General features: G+C 45.8%; 1 protein-coding gene across 4 annotated transcripts in view; it reads right to left on the reverse strand.

Annotated features, from left to right (window-relative positions):
• Nucleotides 1-9867, reverse strand: part of fam20b (FAM20B glycosaminoglycan xylosylkinase) — a 207916-nt gene extending 198049 nt beyond the window's left edge. For all 4 annotated transcript variants that reach the window (XM_078561523.1, XM_078561522.1, XM_078561519.1 and 1 more), the window contains exon 1: nucleotides 9504-9867. The gene's annotated coding sequence lies outside the window, so the exon portion shown is untranslated. The remainder of the gene's footprint in view (nucleotides 1-9503) is intronic.
• Between the last annotated feature and the right edge of the window lie 11830 nt (nucleotides 9868-21697).

The following is a 21697-nucleotide window of genomic DNA, read 5'->3' on the forward strand; positions in this document are numbered from 1 at the left end:
AAAACTTTTAAAGGAACCTTACAAACATCAAACTAAGATGTGATTAAAGGGGTCAACAAAACACCCCAGTCCCCGCGGTGCCCACCGGGCACGGAAGGCCTCGATGGTGCCGGCAGACACCGCGTGCTCCCTTTCCAGGGACATCCGGCCGCGAACATAGCCGCGGAAGAGGGACAAACAATCGGGCGGGACTCCCCCGTCGATCGCCCGCTGCCTGGACCTGTTGATGGCCAACTTGGCCAGACCCAGGAGCAGGTTCACGAGGAGGTCCTCCTCCTTCCCGACCCCCTTCCGCACCGGGTGTCCGTAGATCAGGAGCGTGGGACTGAAGTGCAAACAAAATAGTAATAAAAGATTTTTTAAATAACTAAAAAGGGAGTGCAGCCTAAGACACCCTATATACGCATGGTCCACGGACTCCACAAGACCGCAAAAAGGGCATGTGTCCTAGGAGTCCGTGAACCTAAACATCCTCCTATTGTAGGGGACTGCTGCATGCAACACCCTCCAACCCAGGTCCCCGATAGAAAGGGGGAGAACTCCTCCGTAGAGGGCCTCCCATCGGGGGCATCCGCCGCCGGACGGCAACAAGGCACGCCAGGGCGTGTCCGGGCGGCGGACCAGGGCGAGAAAATGGAAGGTGTGCAGCAGCAGTCCGTACAGAAAACCCCTCCGCACCGTGCCAAATGGCACGGAGGGCATGTCCCCGAGACAGCTCATATTATTGCGGGGCACCGGCACCCGAGGGAGGGTTCGGGGCTTGGGGCCAATGTGGAATTCCGTCCGAACAGGGGAACGTTCAGCCGGGAGATCACCGCGCACCTGGGCCACCTCAAGACCTAAAATGACTTCGGGTCCGAGCACGACCGTTTTTAGGTCTTGGATGGCATCGGCTGCGACCTGGACACTCACTGACGCGCGGCGCACCAACTCCTGCGGGAGCATCCAGCCCAGTCCTCCGCCACCCAGCACGTCCCCGACCCTGGTCACCCCGGCATGGGTAACTTTAATCTGCACATAGACTGGGCAAACCAAATTAGCAATAATACTAATGGCAAACCAAATTAGCAATAATACTGTGGCAAATGAATTCCTGGAGTGTGTACGAGATGGTATTTTAGACCAGAATGTCGAGGAACTAACTGGGGAACAGGCTATCCTAGATTTGGTTTTGTGCAATGAGAACAGGTTAATTAATAATCTTATTGTATGGGGTCCTTTCGGGAACAGTGACCATAACATGATAGAATTCTTCCTTAGGTTGGAAAGTGAAGTAGTCCAATCCGAAACCAGCATCCTAAATCTAAACAAAGGAAACTACGAAGGTATGAGGCATGAGTTGGCCAAGATAGATTGGGGAACATCATTAAAAGACATGACAATGGAAAGGCAATGGCTAATATTTAAAGAACTAATGTATGCACTGCAATAGTTATATATTCCTTTCTGGCGCAAAAACATAACAGGAAAAGTAGCCCAACCATGACTAACAAAAGAAATTAAGGATAAAATAGATCCAAAGAGGAGTCATATAAAGTTGCTAGAAAAAACCTGTTTAGAATTCAGCAAAGGAGGACCAAGAGATTGATTAAGAGGGGAAAAATAGAGTATGAGAGTAAACTTGCAAGGAACGTAAAAGAGGACTGTAAAAACTTCTAAAAGTATGTAAGAAGAAAAAGATTAGTGAAGACAAACGGAGGTCCCTTACAGTCCGAAACAGGAGAATTCACAATAGACGCAGAGCAAATAAACAACTACTTTAGTTTCTGTCTTCATGGAGGAAGACACAAATAATTTCCCAGAAATACAAGGGAACCAAAGGTCTCGTGAGAAGGAGGAATTGAAGGAAATAAATATTACTAAAAAACACTGCTGGAGAAATTAATGGAACTGAAAGCTGATAAATCCACAGGGCCTGATAATCTAAAGGAGGTGGCCATGGAATAGCGGAAGCGTTGGTTGTCATCTTCCAAAATTCTATAGATTCTGGAACAGTCCCGGCATATTGGAGGGTGGCAAATGTAACCCCACTATTTAAAAAAGGAGGGAGGGAAAAACAGGGAATTACAGACCGGTTAGCCGAACATCAGTGGTAGGGAAAATGCTAGAGGCTATTATAAAGCATGTGATAACAGGACGCTTGGAAAATATCAACAGGATTAGACAAAGTCAACTTGGATTTATGAAAGGGCAATCATGTTTGACAAACCTACTGGAGTTTTTTTGAGGACATAACTAGCAGAATAAGGTAGAACCAGTGGATGTGGTGTATTTGAATTTTCAGAAAGCTATTGATAAAGTCCCACATAAGAGGTTGGTGTTTGCAAAATTCAAGCACATGGGATTGGGGGTAATATATTGGCCTGGATTGAGAATTGGTTAACAGACAGGAAACAGAGAGTAGGAATAAATGGGTCTTTTTCAGTATGGCAGATGGTGACTAGTCGGGTATTGCAGGGATCAGTGCTTGGGCCCCAACTATTCACAATATATATCAATGATTTGGATGAGGGAAGCAAATGTAATATTTCCAAGTTTGCTGACAGCACGAAATTAGGTGGAAATGTGAGTGATGAGGAGGATGTTCAGAGGCTTCAAGGCGATTTAGACAAATTGAGTAAGTGGGCAAATACATGGCAGATGCAGCATAACGTGAATAAGTGTGAAGTTATCCATTTTGGTAGGAAAAAGAGAATGGCAGAGTATTATTTAAATGGTGATAGATTGGGAAATGTTGATGTACAAAGGGACAATCACTGAAAGCAAACATGCTGGTGCAGCAAGCAGTTAAGACGGCAAATGGTAAGCTGGCCTTCACTGCGAGAGGACTTGAGTACAGGAGCAAGGATGTCTTACTGCAGCTATACATGGCCTTGATGAGACGCACGCCTGAAGTATTGTGTGCAGTTTTGGTCTCTTTACCTAAGAAAAGATATACTTGCCATAGAGGGAACACAACGAAGGTTCACCAGACTGATTCCTAGGATGGCAGGATTGTAGTATGAGGAGAGATTGGTTCGACTAAGCCTGTATTCACTTGAGTTTCGAAGAATGAGAGGGGATCTCATTGAAACGTATAAAATTCTGACAGGGCTAGACAGACTGGATGCAGAGATGATGTTTTCTCTGGCTGGGGTGTCTAGAACAAGGGGTCGCAATCTCAGGATGCAGGGTTGGTCATTTAGGACCGAGATGAGGAGAAACTTCTTCACTCAGAGGGTGGTGGAAGCCAAGTCACTGAATATATGTAATAAGGAAATAGATCAATTTCTGGACTCTAAAGGCATCAAGGGGTATGGGAAGAGGGCAGGAGTATGGCGTTGAGATAAAGGATCAGTCATGATCATACTGAATGGTGGAGCAGGCTCGAAGGGCCAAATAACCTACTCCTGCTTCCAATTTTCTATGTTTCTATGTTCCCCTCCAAGCCACTCTCAATCCTGACTTGGAAATATATCACCCTTCCTTTGCTGTTGCTGGGTCAAAATCCTGGAGCTCCCTCCCTAACAGCACTGTAGGTATACCTACACCACAGGAACTGCAGCAGTTCAAGAAGGCAGCTCACCATCATCTTTTCAAGATCAACTAGGGATGGGCAATAAATCCTGGCCTCATCAGCAAAGCCCACATCCTGTAAATTAACTTCAAAAACCTTGATGTCACATCCAGTCCCGAGATGAGCTTCCAACCTCATACTCGTGCCATCACTAAGACTGCTTATTTCCACCTGTGTAACATCGCCCAATTTTGTCCCTGTCTGAACCCAAATGCTGCTGAAATGCTCGTTTATGTCTTTGTTACCTCGAGATTCAACTATTCCAACAAACTCCTGGCTGGTCTCCCAAATTCTACCCTTCGTAAACTTGATGTCATCAAAAAGTCTGTTGCCTATGATTTAACTCACAGCATGTGCCGTTCCCCCCCATTCCTGCTGTGCTTGCTGACCTACATTGTTTCTGAGTCAGGCAAGCTCTTGATTTTTAAATTCCCATTCATCTTTTCAAATCCCTTCATGTCTCCACCCCCTCCGTCTCTGTAATCTCCTCCAATCCCACAACTGTCCAAGATACCTGCATTCATCTAATTCTGGCCTCTTGAGTATCCCCTGTTCTAACTGCTCCACCATTGCCTTGCCATCAGTTGCCATGGCCCTAAGCTCTGGAATAACCTCCCTGTACCTCTTAGCCTCTCTGCCTCACTTTCATCTTTTAAGACACTCCTTAAAACCTATCGCTTTAACCAAGCTTTTGGTCATCTGGCCTCATATCTCCTTATGTGGGTCAATGTCATGTGTATTTTATATGCTCCTGTGAACGACCTTGGGATATTTTATGATGTTAAAGGCATTACATAAATATGTTGTTGCAATTTCAATAAGTATAAAGGTGAAATATTATACTTTGGCATGAAAAATAAAGAGGCTACATATTACTTAGAAAATAAGAATCCTAATGGGTAGAGGAGCAAAGGAATCTGGGAGTACCAAATACACCAATCACTGGTAATGTGTATCACGACTTGGAAAGCCCATAAACCAAGCATTGGAGCTTATTTTTGGCAGTTAAGAATTGAAAAGTAAAAAAATTATGCTAAATTTATATCGAACCTTGGTTAGATCAACCTTTAGTGCTGCATACAATTCTGGTTGCCATTATATGAAAAAGATATTGATACTGTGCAGAGGGGGTGCAGAAAAGAATTACAAGGCTGTTAACAAAAATCTGGGGGTGCATCCATCCGGAGAGGATGAACAGGCTGGGTCTCTGCTCTTGAAAAGAGAAGGCCGAGAGTGGTGACCTTCAAAATCATGAAAGATTTTGATGGACATAGATAGAATGTTTCCACTTGTGGGAAACAGCAAATCTAGAAGCCATCAACAACATTCCCTAAAAGCTGCACACTGTCACAGCAACTGGCACAGGCCCTTTAAACTATCAAATGACGCCGCCGCAAGAAAAAAAATAAAGGAGCCACATACTTAAGGAAATTGCCTGCAACTCCAAAAAAAATTAGAAGAAACATTGGGCATCAATATAAGTTAGTCCCAGAAAATCTAATGGGAAATTCAGGAAAAAGCTCTTTACCCAGAGAGCAGTGAGAATGTGGAACTTGGTATCACTGGGACTGGTTGAAGCAAATAGTACAGATGCATTTAAAAGAAGGCTAGATAAGCATACAAGGGAGTAGAGAATGGAGGGTTATGCTCAGAATTAGATGAGGAAACATGGAAGAAGACTGGAGTGGAGCATTAACACTGCATGGACTGGTTGGGCTGAATAGCCTGTTTCTGTGCTATATATGCTAAATAATCCTACGAAGTAGATTGTGCAAATAAACGTCTGATATTTCTCTACTCTTGAGTTTCATGAGGTAATACATTTTGAAGGGAAGAAGAAAAATTGAAACTAAACAAACAACTTAAAAAGGAAATAAAAACAGAATTACCTGGAAAAACTCAGCAAGTCTGGCAGCATCGGCGGAGAAGAAATCAGTCAACGTTTCGAGCCCTCATGGCCCTTCAGCAGAACTGAAGCCGCTTCAGTTCTGCTGAAGGGCCATGAGGGCTCGAAACGTTGACTGATTTCTTCTCCGCCGATGCTGCCAGACTTGCTGAGTTTTTCCAGGTAATTCTGTTTTTATTTTGTTTTGGATTTCCAGCATCCGCAGTAGCTTTTAGCTTTTTGTTTTTAACTTAAAAAGGAGTAGAGGAACAGAGAGATTTAAGGATAAAACCAGAAAGTGCTGAGGTACTCAATACATCAGGCAGCATCTGTGGACAGAGAAATAGAGTTAACGTTTCAGGTCGATGGCCTTTCATCAGAACTATGGTGGAATACTGAAAAGTCATAGATCTGCAGCGCTACATGTTTCTCTTGTCACAGATGCTGCTTGATCTGCTGTGTTTCTAGCTTTTCCTGCTTTTATTTCAAAATCTACAGTATTTTGCTTTTGTTTTAAAGTTTTATGGGTCCAGATACATAAAATTTAATACAGCTGTAAAAATGTGTACAGAATCCTAGGTTTCATAAACAGAGGTATAATGTAAAGCTAAAAGTAATGCTAAACCTTTATTGGTTCATTGGTTAGACTGTAGTTAAAATATTATGTCAAGTTTTGAGTGTTCAATTTAAGGAGAATGAGCAGGCCACGGACGGGATAACGAAGAGATTTACTAGGATAATATCAGGGATGAGAGGCATAAATTTAATCACAAAAAGGTTAAAAAGATTGAGGATTTTTAAAATGTTCTTCTTTTAAATGCAAAGGGCTGTTAGAACATGGAATGCCATCCTAGAAATAATAGAGGAAGCAAAATCCACTTTAAAAGGGATGGCGAACAATAAGTTTAAAAGACAAGTGCTGTGAATGGGATAAAATGAATAGCTGTTTATCCAAGGCAGACAGCGAGTACAGCCACAATGGGCTGAATGGCCTCCTCCTGTCCTGTAAAATTCTATGGGCTTTGTAACAGTTTCCAATGAAATAGTCAATTAAATTACTGCAACACCTTAAAGTAGATAGTATGCAAATCTGACTTGTGCAGTACAGCTTTGAACTATAACTGATGTACAATTCAAACAACTCGGAATATAGTCTTAAACAAACATACAGAAGTGACACAGGCAGGAATCAGAAACAGAGGCGTAGTACAGCTTTCTACATAGCAGTGAATAGAGGAATGACAAAGCTTCAGCAGCAGGAGGACAGATCCAAGTTTGCATACCAAGCAGTAGCGAGTATCCCAATAAGTTCGGATAACCCAATTTTAATACAGAACAAAACCGCTTGGCTCATATTGTGAGATGTCCAGATTTTAAGTGCAAAGATTCTTCCTGTCAGAAAACGTTAAATAAATACAGCAGAGCCAGTTCAATTTTGTCAAGCAGTCAACAGAAAAAGTCCATGGCTGCGAGCAAAAAACAAATTTTGTCAACCTATACAGTAACCGAAGAATGCCAGATAATGGAATCTAGGTGCAGTGGCAAACAGGAGCAAGGCTAAGGATTGGGACTCAAGAAAGTCAATCTCCAGAAACAAGAAGAAACAATGCCAAAAACAAATGCACCATTCATGAAATGCCACATTAAGAAAACTCAGTTCTTCCATAAAAACATCAACAGCTGCTGCCATGTACATTGAGCTAAGATAGTCAGCATGCGTACACAGGTCAGCAATATATTTTTATCATTGCTAGTCTACTTAGATCTTCCTCCCAACACTGGGAAGGGCTGTAACTCTAAATGAAAAAGTTGCAAATAAGACTTGATACGAATGGTGAAAGCTGAAAATTTGCATGTTCTATATGTATTAAAGCCATGTTTGCAATTTCTGAGCTGTATGCATGTAAATCTGGCACTTGTGCCATTGTCCTTTGTCATCTCTATATTGTAATTTGACAGCAAAGGAGCCCAATTATGAACAATGACCCATCATAAGTCGTGCCCGGAGCCAAAGCTGAAAATTTTTAGAAGAATTTGGGTGTCCTTGACTGTGTTCATAAAAAACAGAAAATTCTGTAAGTCTGCACATCTGAAGAGGCAAATGTTGGGTCAGATGCAGCAGTTCCATTTTTACTTCAGATTCCCAGTTTCGTTTCCCCTTCGAAATTTGATTATTGGCCCCTAGTTGGAGTATTAAGAAATAGACGTCTTACCAGTAAAGAAATCCATAGACCTCGATTCACATCGTAGGGAAGAAATTCCAAAACCAGAGAATCATCACAAAACATGAAGAAAAACCCCAAAAATACTAAGGATAAAGGCGAAGGGAAAGAGACCAGCCTTAAAGAACATAAGAAATAGGAGCAGGAGTAGACCATAAGCCTATCGGACCCATTCAATAGGCTCGTGGCTGAACTTTTAAATTGACTCCTTTTTTACATTAATTCAAAGATAAGTATCATTCCTGAGGTAAGTTGAACAAAACATTATACAGCACTCCACGTGTGTTCTCATCAAAGCCCAACAGAATTGCAGCAAGACTTCCTTAGTCTCTTACAGAGCAAGAGGATGGATAATGGACAGGCAAGTGGACAGACAGATTTTTTGCGCTCAATTTACTGGTGTTTGACCTGAACCAAAAAACCTTCTGAATTTTTCCAGCATTGTTTTTGTTTCAGATTTTCTTCATCCGCAGTATTTTGCTTTTAACCTTCTAGCTAAGTGGCGCAAAATCAGAAAGTCAGAGAAAGAGACGGGGAGGGGGGGGGGGGGGGGGGGGGACAGCCAAGGTACCGGAGGAGGAATACCAGGCAAGGTACAGGGGGAGGGATGCCGGGCAAGGTACGGGGGGAGGGGAGCCGGGCAAGATACCAGGGAGGGGTGGACAGCGAGGTACAGGGTGAGAGGAGGGTGGGCAAGGTTCAAGGGTGGGGATGATGGGCGAGGTACGGGGTCCAGCATGTCACCAGGGTGGGCAAATAGTAAATCAAGGGTTGTCAAATAACAAGCCACAGGGCAAATTGTAATTCACGCTGGGAAAAAGCACGGAGGGGGGGAAATAGTAAGACATGGGGGCGGTGGGGGGAGACAGCAAGTGGGAGATTGAGTATTGAGATTGAGGGTGAGGTTGAGGTGATGGTTTTTGGTGGGTGGGATTAGGAGAGCTACTTAAAGGGCTGAAGAGATAGTTGAGAGGACATAGTTGAGGCGAAGGGTGGTCGGGAGGATGGTTTTGAGGGAGATGATTTTGGGGGGGTGGATCAGGGAGATGATTTTGCGGGGGGGGGGGTGGTTCAGGGAGATGATTTTGTGGGGGGGGTGATTCAGGGAGATGATTTTGGGGGGGTGGTTCAGGGAGATGATTTTGGGGGGGGTGGTTCAGGGAGATGATTTTGGGGGGGGGTGGTTCAGGGAGATGATTTTGGGGGGGGTGGTTCAGGGAGATGATTTTGGGGGGTGGGGGGGGTGGTTCAGGGAGATGATTTTGGGGGGGGGTGATTCAGGGAGATGATTTTGGGGGGGTGGTTCAGGGAGATGATTTTGGGGGGGGTGGTTCAGGGAGATGATTTTGGGGGGGGGGGTGGTTCAGGGAGATGATTTTGGGGGGGGTGGTTCAGGGAGATGATTTTGGGGGGGGTGGTTCAGGGAGATGATTTTGGGGGGGGTGGTTCAGGGAGATGATTTTGGGGGGGGGGTGGTTCAGGGAGATGATTTTGGGGGGGGGTGGTTCAGGGAGATGATTTTGGGGGGTGGGGGGGGTGGTTCAGGGAGATGATTTTGGGGGGGGGTGATTCAGGGAGATGATTTTGGTGGGGGTGGTTCAGGGAGATGATTGAGGAGGATTAGTGTCGAGGCGGGTAGTTGCGCTGTTGGCGGGGGGGGGGGCCGCACTGACTCGGTTTCGGCTGAATATGGGCCTCCCGAGCGGAGAGAAAGGAACGGTCGCCTCACAGTAACATCCCGGACCCAGACCGGAGGCCTCCCGCCCGCGCAGGCCTCTGCCCAGCCCGGCCGCCGTTTCCCGCTCCCCGCCCCAGGACTCGGGCTGCCGCCCTCACTCACCCGCTCCTTCCCGACTCGCGCCCGGGTCCGTTGGCGCCGCGCGCCTGAGGCTCGCGCTCCAGGGCTGAGCGACCGGGACACACTCTCTCTCCCGCTGCTCTCACACCGCCGACACTGCGGCACTGCGCTGCCCGCAAGCCTGCTACCTCCCTCCGAGTGCCAGCACAACCCTCCTCAGTACCTGGTCCCTGATGCTGTTCCTGCTGCACTGGCAGGAAGGGGAAACCACCAAAAAGACAGATTATCCAACCCACTGCACAGGTTCCCTTTCCAATGGAGGGGCAGACCATTGCCGTTTGATCGATATTACCCCCGAAACATTTCCACCCTCATTCCGCTTAGGGATGCTGGTTTAGCAGATGTGCATGCATTTTTCTTTTTTTTTCCCCCCTGTTTACTCATATTTCAACAAGTCGTTATCCCTACGAAACAACATTAGTTCCTTTGCTGCACGGATACATTGCCAACGAGTCGAGAACAAACGTATCTTGGCTGAAAAGGGGACCACTGCACAAATGTACACCAATATAATTTAATCCCGTACTTTCATAAATTTCTATGGTCATGTTTATAATGGGAATTGCCTATGTAAACACGTCACGGTGTAATAACAGCACTCCTCCCCCTGGTGGTGCTGCAGTACCTGCACTGAGAGAAAGGGTTAATTACAGTGACAATTTTACTTAAGGAGTTTCCTTCAAAAAACGTGGACACAGGAATTGAAAAGTGTTTTGAATTCCTACAAAAGGAAAGGTGAACAGGAAATACACATTAATGAAAGATCTTTAATATTTTGAAAGATATCAAAAACTTTCATTACAACTTGCATTTATACAGAAGCAAAATAATTCAGATTTCCAGCATCTGCAGAAATTGCTGAAAAACATCGGCAAATCTGGCAGCATCAGTGGAAGAGAAACGTCTTGTCACAGTTGCTGCTAGACCTGCTCAATTTCTGCTTTTATTTGTATTTATGCAGCACTTTTAATGTTATAAAACATCCTAGGACAAGTATTAACAAAATGTGACACCAAACCACAAATGGAGATATTAAGCCCATTAACCAAAAGCTTAGTCAAAGAGGCAGGTATTAAGCAGCATCTTAAAGTAGGAAGAGAGGTGGAAAGTATTAAGAAGAGAATTCCAGAGTTTAAGCCCTTGGCAGCAGTAGCATGAACATCAAGAGTGGAGCAATTAAAATGGGGAATGCTCAACAGGCCAAAAGTGGCAGCTCATAGAGCCCACAGGAAGCTGTAAGGCTGGAGGAGGTATTTCCTACATTACAACAGTGACTACACTTCAGAAGTACTTTATTGGCTGTAAGCACTTTGAGACATCCAGTGGTTGTGAAAGGCGCTACATAAATGTAAGTTTTTTTTTTAAAAGAGAGGGAGGGGTGAGGCCATGGAGGGATTTAAAAACAAGGATGACAATTTTAAAATTAGGGCATTTCTTAATCAAGAACCAGTATAGGTCAGTGAGTACAGGGGTGATGAGTGAGCGGGATTTGGTGCGAGTTAGGACACGGGCAACAGAGTTTTTAAATGACCTCACATTCTGTGAAAGGTAGAACAAGAGGCCTGCCAGGAATCTGTTGGAACAGTCGAGTCTATACAATGGGCCAAGTGGCCTCTTTTTGTGCTGAGAACTTTCTATGATTCTATAAGTAACAAAGGCATGGATGAGGGTTTCAGCAGCAGATAGGCTGAGGCAAGGGTAGAGTCAGGCATTGTTACAGAGGTGGAAATCGGCAGTCTTAATGCTGATGCAGATATGTGCTCGGAAAGAATAGGGGTTTGTGAAGGTAGAATACCCAAAGGTGGTAAAACAAAAGGAGGCATAATGTCAGGAAGGATAAAGAGAATGAGAAAAAAGGAAGGGAAAATAGAAGCCAAGAGCTTTGGTCCAGGGTGGCAGACAACATGCGCACGTGAATGGGCATTTGGAAACTAAGCTATATAGATGTGGTTGTAGTCAGTGAACAAATTGATATAAAGGTGCCATGATAGGTGAGATATACAATGGCAGAGCATTGAGGTGTTAATTTCATTTAATTGTTTCCCAAAGCAGTATGACAGAGCTCTTGCCTGTGATGAGATTTCCACATGGAGATAAGTCAATCACTGGTGCCTCAGGACGATCCCTCAGGAATCACAGTTGGTGAATATAAAAGTTGTAGAAGTGGAACACCATTGTTTCAACTGTCAAACGCCAGTAGATCAGAGTAGCAAAGGGAAGTTGCCTTTCAAAACACTGTTTCTCTAGCTGTCAGTAAGAAAAGGCTCTTGGAATGATAAAACAGAGGAAACAAGAAAAAAGCACAGCATGGTCTCCCTTGACCACCTTCTGATTGGTTTTGGCATCACAAATCAGTCTCCTCCCCCAGGCACAAATCAATATTTTTCCTGTCTATGAAATCAAATGTTAATGTTGAGTCTTCCCCAAAAACAAAGCCAAATCCTGCAGCTGATGTTTTTATAATTTCCCTACACACACACAACTTTAAATAAAATCCTTTGTTGTGACACAGGCCGAGACAGAAATAATTGTAGTGCTACAGGGAAAAGACAAGGGGGTGAGGGTGGAACCAGTTGAGTTCATCTCGCAGAGAACTGGTATGAACATGGTGCACCAAATGGCTTCCTTCTGTGTTATCTATGATTCTATGAAGTAGGACACAGATTATATCCCACTCCACTGAATTAGCCAGTCCAGAGGTTCCTCATCTGACTTGGACTCAGAAGATTTCTGGCCTCCAGAAGTCCTCCGAATGCTGGAAACCTGGGTAGGAAAGTATGTTGTGAAGAGGACATAAGGAGGTTTCAGATGGATATAGATTGGTTGAGTGAGTGGGCAAAAAAAGGTCAGATGGAGTGTAATGTGGGAAAATGTGAGGTTGTTCACTTTGGCAGGAAGAATAAAAAAGCAGAGTATTACTTAAACTGAGAATGGCTGCACAATTCTGAGCTGCAGAGGGATCTAGGTGTTCGAGTGCATGAGTTACAAAAAGTTAGTATGCAGGTATAGCAAGTAATTAAGAAGGCTGGTGGAATGTTATCCTTTATTACGAGAGGAATTTAACATAAAAATAAGGATGTTATGCTTCAGTTATACAGGGCACTGGTGAGAGCACATCTCAAATATTGTATGCAATTTTGGTCTCCTTGTTTAAGGAAGGATACAAATGCATTGGAGGCGGTTCAGAGGAGGTTTACTAGATTGAAACCTGGAATGAGTGGGTTGTCTTAAGAGGATAGGTTGGACAGGGTGGGCTTGGTTCCACTAGAGTTTAGAAGAAAGAGGGGTGACTTGATTGAAATATATAAGATCCTGAAAGGTCGTGACAAGGTGGACATGGAAAGGATGTTTCTTCTTGTGGGTCAGTCCAGAACTAGGGGGCACTGTTTTAAAATTAGGGGTTACCCTTTTAGGATGAGGAGAATATTTTTCTCTCAGAGGGTTGGGCGACTTTGGAGCCCTCTGCCTCAGAACCCGGTGGAGGTGGTGTCATTGAATATTTTTAAGGCAGAGGCAGATTTATTCTCTTGCCTAACAAGAATCTAAGGTTATCGGGGGTAGATGGGAATATGGAATTCGAAAACAAGCAGATCAACCATGATCTTATTGAATGGCGGAGCAGACTCAAAAGGTCAAATGGCCTACTTCTGCTCCTATTTCGTATGTAAGTGCCTGCTGTGGATCAGACAGTGCGATGTGCTCACCAGATTGTGATGTCAAGGCTACTCTAGAATTGAGTTGTGTGTCTCTGTCCTGCTGGAGGATACGGGTGAATGCTTTAGTTAGGGTGTCATCAGATTCTTCTTCCGAGGTGTTTTTGGGGCTTGAGTTGAGGACCTGGCTTGTGGAACCCCTCGACTGCTTCCCAGGTGTGCCTGCAAAAGCGAGGAGAGTGCATGGCAGTGGACTGTGGAACAGGGGAATTGACTCACAGCGTGGTTGTCTGATGGATGTTGCACTGCTGGATCCTCACTTAGTTGAGCACCGCTGACCTCACTGTCAGCACAGGAATGGTCCAGATTATCACTGGCCAGCTGGAAGACCTTGATGTTAAGCATTCCTCCACCAGTCTGCGACCTCTCCCTTTTGTTGTGTGCCAGCTTGCCCCTGCATGGAGACAGATGGACAGCGTGTAAGCAGGATGTCTGCCAGGCTAGATGACAAGGATGCCTGGCATGTGTGGGTGGTGAGTGGTGCCATGGACGGGATGAGGACATGATCTGCAGGGCAGATGAAGGCATGTGTGAGAGAGTGAATGGTGATGTCCCTTTAGTGAGATCCTTGTGAATATGTGATGGGTTTGTCAGTGTGAGAGTTGAGAGTGATGAGAAGAGTGACTTACCCTGGTGGAACAGAGGAGATCATTCATGATTTTTCGGCACTAGGTGGCTGTCCTCTTTTGCAGGGCGTTGGTGCTAACCACCACTGCCACTGCTTCCCATGCTGGATTGGTAACCTTGCTTGCTGATCTTTTCCCAGAGTCGGGGTAGAGAACTTCACGGCAGGCCTCCACTGCATCCAGTAGGCGCCCGAGGGAGGCATCACTAACTTTTGGTGCAGCATTTTTCCTCCCTTTGGCAGCCATGACTTTGCAGCAGCTTCCAATGCCTTAGAGAGTGCTAGCTCTGTGCAGGAGCACCCTTTAAACATGGCGCCCAGAATAATGAAGGCCTGAGGTGACAGTGGGGCGGGCGAATCAGAGGCCGCCCTGCCAGCGATCTGATGTGTCTACCAGCAATGCATTATTAAAGAGACAGGAATGGGACGATACAGCGTGAAAACCCACCATTGCGGCCGGCAGGTAAAACATCCTTTCTCCCATCCACTACCGCACTTTTTGCTAATCTGGGATGATTTTTTTTTTGAAAAATATACTTTATTCATAAAATATCTGGAAGAACATTCCAAACCATTTCAAAATCACCATCACATCAGTCCAATCAGATTCAATTTTTACAACATGTATCACAAGGTGCATCAATACAATCAATGAATATTACAATTATTTCAATATGGTCAATGCAGACAATCAGACAATGGTATTGGAGTTGTCAACATACATCATGTTGCACTCTGAGGTGCTTCAATACATTTATAATACAATTAGCATTCAATGCAGACATTCATTTTGAGCTGTACAGCCCGAGGAGCTCTCAACAGTTCCCAGCCCCTCGGTGCACTGTGGCAGAAAGGTCTTAGACAGCGACCCTTCCCCATTGTGCCTTTGTGGCGGCTGCTCCAAGCTTTAGTGCGTCCCTCAGCATGTAGTCCTGGACTTTGGAATGTGCCAGTCTGCAACACTTGGTCAGGGACAACTCTTTGCGCTGGAAGACCAACAAGTTTCGGGCAGACCAAAGAGCGTCTTTCACCGAGTTGATGATCCTCCAGCTGCAGTTGATGTTTGTCTCGGTGTGTGTCCCTGGGAACAGCCCGTAGAGCACAGAGTCCTGTGTCACAGAACTGCTCGGGATGAACCTCGACAGAAACCACTGCATCTCTCTCCAGACCTTCTTTGCTAATCTGGGATGATTCCGCCCTATGTGCTGGAGGGGAACTTGATCCCACAACCATCTGACTGAGTGATGGGAGTGCAGCCATCTGTGCTAAGCTATCACTTTTACACTTCCTCTAGGTAAAGTTCCCTTGAGTAAGTGCCTTTCTTCTTTCATACCAAATATGTCTTTTCCCCTCAGTGACTCTATAACCCCAATATTAAACTTGACCTCCTGGCATGAATGATGTTGGGGTCAGAAAGGTAAAATGGCAGCAGGGCAGGATCCACTGCATTCCCACAGCCTTTTGAAATGCATGATTTTACCTCCTGAGTGGGATATCATAAATATTGAAATATCAACCTCTGATGACTTAATTCTGCAATGTAATTTTAGCTCCAAAATGCATGGTTCATGCTGTCTCCGACTCCCAACTCTCAGAATAGGCAGCATCAGGTCACAAAACCTCATCCAAGGGCAGGATAAAAAGGGTCAGCAGCATTACCATTGTAAAAAGTGAGGAATTTAGGAGATAGTTTGCTGCTGGTTGATTATTTGAACTTGGCAGCTTCATCTCCATTCTGAGCTTCATTCTTAACATTTCCAGGCTTCATTTCAGGACTCATTGGTGTCTCCAAGGCCCCTGGAGAATTTAGACCGTGTGGACCCTTCCAGATATGAGACAGCTTTCTGTTATCCTGGTAATGGGGATTGTGCTCTCCGCTGGAGGCACCTCCTCTGAGGAGGAAGAGAGGGGCAGAAGGGAGAGGAGGCCACGTGTCCCTGTGCAGCTTCCAGGGGAGTTGACCTGTGGGAGGAGAGGCACAGGCACAAAAAATGCAGGGCCAGCAGGTAGTCCAAGGTGGAAGGGGCCACAGAAGACGCCACTATCCTGCTGCCAAGGTTTACAGGCAGCGATACAGCTGTCTCAATATGTCCGAGGTATAATGCTGAAGGAAGCTCCACCTCTTCAGGGAGACAGTGACCTCCATTTGTCATATGATTGGGCCTGAGATCACCTCCAACTTTGTGGGAGGACACCCCATGCCAGTGGCTGTAAAGGTCACAGTGGTACTCAACCTCTATGCCTCCAGCTCTTTCCAGGGGTCAGTGGGGGATCTTTGTGGAGTGTCCCAATCAGCTGTACACAGCTGGTGACTGAAGCTCTGTTTAGGCGGGTAATGACATTTATTCATTTCCATATGGACGAGTCCAGCCAGGCTGAGTGAGCCAGAGGGTTTTCAGTGATTGCTGGGTTCGCCCGCAACAAGGGTGCAATCGACTGCACACATGTGGCCATCAAGGCACCAGGCGGGTGCTTTCTTTAGCAGCAAGGGCTTCTACTCAATAAACGTCCAGATAGTTTGTGACCACAAGATGCAGATTCTGCATATCTGTGCAAGGTACCCTGGCAGCTCCCATGATGCATATATCCTCTGATATTCCCAGATGCCAAGGCTGTTCATCGATCCACCTCGACTGGATGGATGGCTTCCGGATGACAAGGTGAATTGAAAATTCACCACCATTGAAAAGTTGGCTTATGATGCCTATCCGCCACCCAAGAACAGAGGCAGAGCTGCATTATTATAGGAGCCATGCCTCCATAAGGGCGATAATAGAGAGGACCATAGGTCTTCTGAAGATGTGCTTCAGTTGGCTGGACCGTTCAGTGGGAGCACAACAATACCCGCCACAGCAGGTGTCAATGATAGTGGTTGCATGCTGCACTCTCCACAACCTGGCACTGGCAAGGGGGAAGTGGTGGGGGGGGGGTGTGGGGGTCCCACTGGAGGAAGAGGATCTTGAGGCAGCTCCACAGGCTACAGAGGGTGAATCCAGTGGTGAGTCAGAAGAGGAGCATGGTGAGTAGAACGCTGACAGCATGGAGGCGGATCTCTGTATCCTTTAGGGAGGCAGGGACACCAGGGATGCCCTGATCCAATGCTCCTTCAGCTAGGTTGCCAAAGATCTGCTTCCACATCCTGCCAGGGCTGCTGCCTCCATCCCGGATGTCTGAAATGACCCTTTCATTTGAACCCAAAGTCCACTCAGTGCCTGTGAAATAGAGTTTAGAGTCACTCACGTCCAGCATTAGATATTGGTGTACCCTGCACCCAAAAAAAAAGGTGAAGCATATTCAGGCCATTAAGACAAAAGCAAAGTTTATATAACTTTGACACTCACAACAAATGAGCATTACTATATCTGGTGTTAATGCCCACACCAGTAAACATATTAACAAAACATGGCAGAACAGAAGATAACCCATGAACAGTCCCTCTTGTACTCATGGTGCCTTAAACTTACGTTTACTCATGTTTCGAATTCCACATTCCCATCTATCCCTGATAACCTTGAATTCCCTTGCCTAACAAGAATCTATCTACCTCTGCCTTTTACCATCTTCAATGATCCTGCTTCCACCTCCTTCTGAGGCAGAGAGTTCCAAAGTCGCACAACCCTCTGAGAGAAAAAAATTCTCCTCATCTCTGTCCTAAAAGGGCCACCCCTAATTTTAAAACAGTACGTCTTGTTGCCCCCCACTTGCTGGCAGTGGCATTGGAGGCAGCTGCTGACTCTGCTGTCTTGTTGGCCTTGATGACCTTAGCGGTCGTCCTCTGGTCAGTGGAGCCTGTGCTGCCCCTGCCTGGGAGGGAGCAGCCAGTGCCACGGCTGGCACCTCCCCAGTCATCGCAGCCTCATCAGATGCCGTGGTCACTGGCAGAGGGGCAGAGGAGCTGCTGCCGTCATGCCCTGAGAGGAGCCCACAGAGACGACAAGCAGGTCGTGCTCTGGACCTCCCTGCTCACCACTGATGGACAGACACCTAGCTGGGATACTGGGTACCTCATCCATCTCCCATATAGACACTGACCACATGAGGTCAGTGCCTGTGTGAGGGCTTGCAGGTCCAACCACAACCCCAGGAACCCCTGATTCACCAGTCTCTTCATGGAGGAGGCAGTGCGCTCGGCCATGAGGGTCAACGCAGTGCTCATGCTCTGCATGGACCCCACCACAACAGAGACCATGGCACACATACCCTTATGGAACTCCGCCAGATCCTCCCGCACATCCCACTGGACATCCAACATCTGCCGCCTGATGGACGACTCCTAATGCCTTCGGCTCAGCATCGTCCTGGTCTCTAGCAGTCCTCTGACTGCTGGCGTCCTGGGCACTCTCTGCCTCCGCCTGCACGTCAAGCAGGTGGGAAATGCCCTCACTGCTCTGCACCGACATTCTAGCCGATGATCTAACACCCACTGCTGGTGCCTGCTTCAGAGAGCAGGTGTGATGCAGGTGCATCTGAAGCCGGGTGGTCCTCTGGCGTTAAGGGTGGTTCTTCGGGGTCCTGTATTTGAGTCGTGCTGGCTAATATAAGGGAGAACAACGACATGTCATGAGTGTAAGTCATCACACTGTCACTGTGCATGCCAGGCACCCTGGTGAGACAATGGAGATCTGCATCATAGTGCCATCATCTTTCAATGATCAAAGGGGACTACAGGTTTGAGACTCCCATTAGTGATGAGACTACATAAGAATGTTTTCACAATCCAACACCCTCACCTCTGTGCACTGCCCTCTTAGCTTCGTCAGAGACTACTGCCTCTCCACGACCAGCTGGCCGTGGTGGGTGACAGCTCTGTAGCTCCAAAGCTTCGATTTCAAACCTTGCCATGATTAGGAGGTTTGAGGGGCCTCCGCCTTTCCTTGATCTCTCTATGTTGTCATGGATACTCTTCTCCTCAAAGGACAGAGGAGCATTGATTAGTCCTGTCTCTACCTGCAGTACCATTGCAGCCTGGCCAACCCCACCTGAGGAGGACCTTGCAGGGCACATCCGAGTCGTGGCCCTCGACCCGCAAGGCACTCAGTCCAAGCAGCCAGGGCTCACCCCCTTGGCTGGCTCCGGCATCACTGACAGTTGGCACTCAGACCCCTTAGCTCCATGGGGGGATGGCCAGCCCTTAACAGTTCTCCACACTGATTCATGCCCATTTCTCAACCCCTCCTGGGCCTGTCGATCGTGCACACCCGATGAGGAAAATATTCAGGTCTAACTTATTCTCCTAAGCTGAAAATGTGCTGCCCTACACACGGCACATCTTTCTTGCATTATGATCAAGTCATGTCGTACAGTCTAGGACTATAGCTCATTCTTAACAAAACATCAAAATTGGAACTCCTTTCCTCCTTTGTCTTTACTTCTATATATAATTTTCAGACAGTATCTCCTAATTTATCTCATCTTCTGTTGTGCTTGCACTATAGGGCTTGGTCGTTCGTCCAGGTTTTCTTCAGCTACAACAAAAATTCCCCAGTAAGAAGACGACTGGAAGTATGGGGAGGTGGCCATGTTGTGGGGGCGGGGGGCTGGTGGGGAAGGGGGAGTTGGGGCAATGGTAAGTAATGGCCCATGCAGTTGAAGGTGAAAAACTTTTCTTTTGTACTTGGCTAGAATGTGCATCTAGGCTCCATGACAGCAAATTCAGTCCGTTACAAAATAATTAAAATATTTAGATGCTACAGTAAACAGAGGCCAGTAGAATCATATAGAATCATAGAATGGTTGCAGCACAGGAGGCCATTCGACCCGTCATGAACTTGTCTGCTCTGAAAGAGCTACACAGCTAGTCCCATTCCCTTGCCTTTTGCCTGTAGTTATGTAAATTATTTCTCTTCAGGTAATTATGCAATTCACTTTTAAAAGCCACAATTGAATTTGCCTTCACCACATTCTCAGGCAGTGCATTCCCAATCCTAACCACTCGCTGCATAGAAGGTTTTCCCTCATGCCACCATTGTTTCTTTTGCCAATCACTTTAAATCAGTGTCCTCTGGTTCTCAACCCTTCTGCCAATGGGAATAGTTTATCCCTATCTACTTTGTCCTTGGTTTTTGAACACCTCTATCAAACCTCCTCTCAGTAGTCTCTTCTCTAAAGAGAACAGTCCCAGCTTTGCTAATCTATTCTCACAAATGAAGACCCTCATCACTAGAACCAATCTTGCAAATATTTTCTACATTCTTTCCAATGTCTTCTCATCCTTCTTAAAGTGTGGTGCCTGGAATCGGACACAATACTCCAGTTGAAGCCGAATGAATGTTTTATAAAGGTTGAACATAAGTTCCTTGCTTTGTACTCTATGCCTCTTTTTATAAACTATAATAGATTTTAATAGATGGATTCAGTGATGAGGGTCTTTATTTATAATAGATTCACCAATCTATAATAATAAACCACTGAACAATAATAGGTGAGGTCCACTGACAGTCAGTACTACAAAAACTTACATTTATATAGTGTATTTAACACAGTAAATTGTCCTAAGGAGCTTAACAAGAGTGGTATCAATAAAAGCATTTTTGATACCAAATCACAGAAAGAGAAGTGACCAAAAATTGGATCCAAGAGGTAATTTTTAAGGAGCATCTTCAAAGAGGAGAGAGAGGTATATAGAGGCATTTCCAAAGCTTAGGGCCAAAGAAATTTGAAGGCATGGCCACCAATGGTGGGAGCAATTCAAATTGAAGATGAGCAAGAGGCTAGAAATGGAGGAGTGCAAGAGACCTCAAAGGTTTATAGGGCTGGAGGAAGTTGACAGAGATTGGGACGGGCAAAGCCATGGAGGTATTTGAAACAAGGATGAGGATTCTAAAACAGAGGTATTGTTGGACAGGGAGCTACTGAAGGTCAGCAAGTATGGGGGAGATGGGTGAATGAGATTTGGAGGGGGTTAAGATACAGGCAGCAGAGATCTGGATGAGCTCAAGTTTATGTAGGGTGGAAGGTGGGACGCCGCCCAAGGGAGCATTGGAATAGTCTAGAGGCAACAAAAGTAGAGATGAGGGTTTCAGGAACAGATGAATTGAGGCAGGGTTGGAGTCGAACAATGTTACAGAAGTGGAAGTAACCAGTCTTGGTGATTTCTGGTCAAAAGGTCATCTCGGGGTCAACCACAACACCAAGGTTGCAAACAGTCTTGCACAACTTTAGACAGTTGCCAAGGAGGGAAATGGTGGACAGGGAATGGAGTTGGTATTGGGAACCAAAACCGATGACTTAAATTTTCCCAATATTTAGTTGAAGGAAATCCATGCTCATCCAATACTGGATGTAGAACAAGCAGCGTAACAAATCAGAGACAATTAAGGTATCCAAGGAAGTGGTGCTGAGTTATAATTGTGTTGTCACCATACATGTGTTGTTAGGTGGTAGCACTGAGGGGTAGCATGTGCATGAGAAATGGAAGGGGGCCAAGGGTAAATCCTTGGAGAACTGCAGAGGTAACAGAACAAGAGTGAGAAGGGAAACCATTGTAGATGATTCTTTGGCTGTGAATCGATAAATAAGAATGGAACCAGCCGGAGGACTGTAGAGAGGTACTGGAGGAGGATGATGTGGTCATCTGTGTCAAAAGCTATAGCTAAGTTGAGAAAGAAGAGAAGGGAGAACTTATCACAGTCACAGCCACATTTTTAATTTAACAAGGGCCATTTCAGTATTGTGACTAGGATGTAAACCTGACTAGAGGGATTCAAGCATGTAATTGTCAAAAAGATGGGCACAGATTTAAGAAGTGACAACATGTTCAAGGACCTTGGAAAAGAAAGGCGGGTTGGAAATGGAATGGTAGTTTGCAGGTGAAGAGGGGTCATGAACAGGTTTATAGA

The sequence above is a fragment of the Cetorhinus maximus genome, chromosome 17 (genome assembly GCF_964194155.1).
Source record: "Cetorhinus maximus chromosome 17, sCetMax3.hap1.1, whole genome shotgun sequence".
Taxonomy (NCBI): Eukaryota; Metazoa; Chordata; class Chondrichthyes; order Lamniformes; family Cetorhinidae; genus Cetorhinus; species Cetorhinus maximus.